This window comes from Myxocyprinus asiaticus, chromosome 13, assembly GCF_019703515.2.
Source record: "Myxocyprinus asiaticus isolate MX2 ecotype Aquarium Trade chromosome 13, UBuf_Myxa_2, whole genome shotgun sequence".
Lineage (NCBI taxonomy): Eukaryota > Metazoa > Chordata > Actinopteri > Cypriniformes > Catostomidae > Myxocyprinus > Myxocyprinus asiaticus.
Window position 1 is genome coordinate 26803056 of NC_059356.1, and position 6000 is coordinate 26809055.

The window sequence follows — 6000 nt, forward strand, 5'->3', positions numbered from 1 at the left end:
CAAGTATCTCTTGAAGATTTACCATAATTTTTGATTGCAATTAACATATGTGTGACTTTCTCAAAATACATTTTGAAAAAACAAACAAACAAACAGAACAAAACTAATAACATACCCCTTTGTGATTTAATAATTCATGCATTAGCTTCCTTATTTCCTTAAAAAAAGTTGATGTCAGTGGGGGGTTATATTTATATTAATTGCTACTCTTTCAACATGTGTTTAATAAATGTTACTAGGTGTTCACTGTATTGAGTTGAATCAACCTGCTGGCATGGTGGTGATAAAACCTGGGGAATCGTTTTCCATCGCCTGTAAGATTACTGGATATTCAGCATCATATGAATCCTTACAATTTCACCTTGTGTTGGCATGGCGATTGTCCATTGCTATTGGCCCTTCAATAATGTAGAACCTGTGAGGAAGGGCAGCCAGTGGACTTTTTGCTGCTCCCTTCCAAGGATTCATGCCCTGCGCAGACTGCGTAATCTGCATATAGGGAGCAGATAGGGTACAACGGGGCTAAAGGCACACCTTAAAGAAAATATGATCACAGTGTTTAAAAATGTAAATAATAATAATAATAAAATACATTTATCGAATATTGATGGAGCAACATAATTTGAGAGATAATAAATAATAACAGAAGGCTGTTTTTCTAATAAAACAAAAAACAAAACAAAACAAAACAAACAAAAAAAAAAAAAAAAAGGTGGAGAGGATGCCTTTTGTCCCACACTTGGGGAAAAAGGCCCCCCAGTGGTTTATAGTGATATTGTGTAGATATAGAGGCAATAGTTATGAGGCAATATTTGTCAACTAATGCAAATACAACAGGGTGCTTTTTTAAGTAACAAATACAAAAATAAAATAAATAACCACTACAGAAAATGGTCATTTCCATCACATTTGGCATTTCATAACATCTCAAGTATTCTATAAACAAATTATTATCCATTGTGATTGGATCATTCATTGTGAACCTTCTTCATAACAAATCTATTCCCCCACTTAAAAAAAAACAAAACAATATGTTTTATCGAGGGGCTTTTTTTTTTTATTTATTTTTTTTTCTATTAGGCTTTTCTGGTTTTTGTTTCTATTTAGTGTTTTGGGTGAAAATAAAATGTGCATTTTACCCTGGTGGGCCTTTAGCCCCGTTGTACCCTACATAGGCGCTCCTTCGCGAGATGCTGCACAACAGTTAAAGAGGTCCATACAGAGCTTGTTTACATTGAAAAAGTGTGCGGATGAGTGCAAAAACATGTTCAGTGTGAACGGCCCCTAAAACACTTAAAATGAATCTGTTTATTAAACATTCTATTAATCATACAATATAGCTCTCTGTGAGTGTTAATGTGGTCACAGACTAATATGTTGTCTTCATTTGTGGAATGTAATTTTTCCAGATACCAAATAAAAAAGAAACATTGCTGTTTTGCAGGGGTGTTTTACATCAAGGACATCCAAATATTGTAGCTGTATGCAAATCCTCCATCTGCTCTTTGTACAAAAATGGAGTCAGTCTATGGGTCATTAGGCGAAATAAAGTCACATTCACTTCAGCAACAAATCATGATCCTCTCAACAGTTCAACAGCTGCATCCTGTGAGCTTCAATGATGCTTTATACTGCTCAATCACTAAATTAAACTGAACTGTTATCATTGATGTTTGGAGACATAATTAATAACGCATTCTTTCATTGTTATTGTGTTGAGCTCACTCAACCTTCATCTATGGTTGTAAAAACTCAAGAATCTGTTTCCATCTCCTGCAAGATTTCAGTGTCGAGCTATTGCATTCATTGCATACGTCAACCCACAGGAAAAGCACTGGAGTGGCTAAGATGGATTTGTAATGGTGGTGATATTAGAATTAAAGACTCAGTAAAAAATAAGATCAGTTTCACCCAAGACACCTCCAAAAACACAATGTTTCTACAGGTAAATAATTTTCAGACCGAGGACACTGCTGTGTATTACTGTGCAAGAGAGACACAGTCACAAAACAAGCCACAGCTCTGGACAAAAACAAGTCTAAACAAATTAAGCATTGACTATCATACCTCATCTTGAAAATACATGCAATACATATACAGTATGTTCATAGCCTGTGCTGTTGGCACTTATCCTTAGAACTGTTTTATAAGACCATTCACGTCCATCATTACCTCTATCCCTCTGTTCCTTCATCCAATGCATGACTGTAATTTAAAGTCAAGAGGGTGTTTATTCCCATATTCATTCAGATTAATTTCTTTGATCGAAATTCACACTATAAATGTGAAAAAATAAATCCATCTTGCTACTCTTTGAAACTTTCATTTATAAATCAAGACTACAAAAAAAAAAATCACATTTCAGATACATAATCTTGCATTATTGTTTATGAGTCCCACAACAAGAGTTGGACTGCAGAAATCTAAATGAGTACTCTTTTAAATTTGCATCTGTTTAGCAAATGCCATATTTATGCAACTTTTTTAACATCAATGAAAAAAAAAGATAAATTTTTACATCAGCACAAATCTCCGCCCTTTTCTTATGTAAATAGGAACATATAGACACAATTAAAGGCTTTTTGTGTTTTACAGAGCTCCAGCAGAGAGACAATACAGCCACAAACATGTATTGTCTGTCATTATTGCTGATTCTGGTAGCTGCACCCTGTGAGTATTAGCCTTCAGCATAACACATACATTTAGATCATCAGTGTGTAAATAGTCTAATATTGAACGGTTGTTCAGAGGTCTTGATTGTATTGAGCTGGATCAACCTGCAGTCATGGTAGTAAAACCTGGGGAATCGTTTTCCATTGCCTGTAAGATTACTGGATATTCAGCCTCAGATGGTGGTTACACAAACTGGATACGACATTCAAGTGGAAAATCACTGAAATGGATTGGATGGTTCTATAGTTCCAGTAGCAATGGTGTCATAGATTCACTGAAAAATAAGATCAGTTTCTCTGCTGAATCCACCAGCAACACAATTTTTTTTAACAAGTAAAGACTTTAACACTGAAGACACAGTTGTGTATTACTGTGCTCGTGATACACTGTAAGACAAACCGTCAAAGAACCTGTACAAGAATCTCTCCATTAATCACACCATAAACAATATTTCCATAAACAGGTAGTTTATTTGTTGACAATGAAAGCCAGAGTTTCATTTCATCTAATATCTTATGACACAAAATACAACTACAAATGTTAACAAAATCAATACAATTGTTCAAAAACCAATAAATGCTTTGAACAATAAATTAGCCTGGATTATATTTTACGTAGATCAGCTGCATTTTAATTTTTTTCATACTGTGATTTTGCAGGCTTCTGTCACACTGGTTCACAGTGTACATGATTTCAGCACTCAGTTGTGTTTAAGGTGTCAATGAGAGGAAGACATGAATGCATTTTTAATCATTGATCATACAGACTTCATTACTTTTCATAGCATCTCGTCTTAATGACTGTATCATCAGACAATCAAGGCTACTTCTTCTCTCTCCATTTTGCAACATTGATCTGAAAAGAAAGTGGCTGATGTTCATCTGTAGTTAAACAAAATGAAACCAAACAGAACATTTAATAAACACACCACACCACACATTTACATAACAAACCTGAATCATTAAGTTGCATCTGAGAAAATGATGCAAATGTCACAGGTTTGTTCCTTTTGCAGGTGAGGGTAACCTGGAGAGATATAGAGGCACTTAACTTTGTAAATCAATTAACTGTAATTTCTTTATATGAAGATAATTTACTAAATAACATGTAACTCCAAAAGAGGGCACCTTATTCATTAAATGAAGAATTGCTGAGGTGAACCACTTTTGTTTGAACACACCCACTCTCTGTATTTTACATGTATGAGCAAATACATCATTAATGCAAAACTCAAATGCTCTCTAATATTTAAACAACCAGTAAATGAGTATTTGATCTGAAAGAGAAGAAACAATGTACTCCATAAAGCTCTTTTTGCTGTTGGCATCTGTACACAGTGAGTGTTTTTACTTTAGAAAAGTTTTAAATTGAGTTTGCTTTGGAAATGTTTTAGGGGGCTTCAATGCAAAATCCAATCCCTATTTCGTCTATATTGAGATTGAAGAGTTGTGTAAAGCAGTGATACTATTTTTGTTTAGGCATCTACTCACAGGTTACACTCACACAATCTGAACAGTCAGTAACTGTGTCTCCAAGTGGATCCCTCAAACTGACCTGTGCCTGTAGTGGACTCAGTGTGGGTAGCTACAGGATGCATTGGATCCGCCAGGCCCCTGGAAAAGGACTTGAATGGATATTGCACCATTATACAGACTCGGATAAAGGCTCAGCTCAGACAGTGCTGGGCAGGTTCACAGCATCAAGGACAGCTCAAATTTCAACCTGCATAGGAATCAGTTGAAGCATGAAGACACTGCAGTGTATTACTGTGCCAGAGATACACTTTGCTTGTTATTATACAGCTGTTCTCACAAAAACCTCTAAGTGGGAGGGCTGAGGAACAGAGATGATGGGTGCAAATTAATCACTTTTTTTTTTTTTTTTGTATTATAATTCTAATCGGTATACCTTTATTAAAAAATTATCAAATTTCACAGTATTTTTGTTTACCCCCAGGGGTGGACTTAGCACTAGGCAAAGGTGGGCAACCGCCTAGGGCCCCTAAAAGCTGAGGTCCCCCTAAAAATACAAATTATATTTTTTATTATTATTAATGCAAAATAATATATGCTGAAACTTGAAATATTGCTGTTATAACACTGATATGATTAATATTGCCGTTCCTTTCAGCACCGTCAATGCAAGCATCCTGCTCAGATCAGACCTTAATGGAATATTACAAGGTTTTACATAACTACGTAAGTACGTAAAGGTAACAGGCGGGGAAATCTCGAGTGCCCCAACTTTAGTGCATGGATATTAGGGACTCCGATACTAAGTATTTTACCAGAATTTGAATAAGAAGCGAATTAAACTGCTGTGAACTAGCCTACAAACAGACACATATTGGACTTCCTGGAGAGTTTAGAATTTCAAAATAAAAGCGTGAGGGTTTAAAAGTTAAAGGTGCACACTGAGATATATTACTATATATTACTATTATAATATATTATTATTATTATTATTATTATCATCATTTGTTTACAATTTATAACAATATTTAAGTTGAATGAGTTCCAAAAAATAACTGTGTGAATAAAAAGTGAGCTGATATCTTACAACTAAATTGAACAAAAAAAGAGATCTGAATCCTTTAAAGTCCAGATACAAGTTGAAAAATATTTGCAAAAAAAAAAAAAAAAAAACGGCTTCTTTTCTACTGATGACTTATACTGGAATTACTGTTAATTTTGCTGCTACATTATCCAGTATACTAGTTAATAATAAAGTGTTTCTTAATAAGCTATACATTTATATTGAAATAATGTGTAGTTAGAGGTTTGTGTTTCTTTGCATATTAAAGAGCACATCCAATTAGTTCCACACAATAATGTAAAGATATTCTAAACTGATTATGCAAAAATACAACACTGGTATTGGATCGGGATCGGGATCAGCCGAAACTGAGATTTCCGATATCGGAATCGGATCGGAAGAGAAAAAGTGGAATCGGTGCATCCCTAATGGATATGGACACACTTTCAGGGTTGAGATAATGTTACTTCTGCGTTGCACACTGGGCACACAGCAGCGCTCTAGATCCACAAACCACAATTTTATGTATTGCATGTAAAAAAAGAGCAGCAGAAACTGAGAGGTGATCACTTAAAATGTGAGGTGTTATTATTTTTAACTTGAAAGTCTGTAAATGTCTGAGATTAAGAGAAACACCACAGTGGGACAAGTTCCTCTAATACCCTATTCAGATTAGTGGTCTGTTTATAAGACACAACAATGAATATGTTAATAAAAAAAATTATTTAAAATGAAAGTATTCATGTTTTTTTTTTTTTTACATTTTTTTATTACAAACCAGGAATAAGAAAC

At 34.5% G+C, this 6000-nt stretch overlaps 1 pseudogene; it reads left to right on the forward strand.

Annotated features, from left to right (window-relative positions):
* Positions 1 to 3854: 3854 nt before the first annotated feature.
* LOC127450679 (Ig heavy chain V region-like) lies at positions 3855 to 4512 on the forward strand (annotated as a pseudogene).
* The last annotated feature ends 1488 nt before the right edge of the window (positions 4513 to 6000 follow it).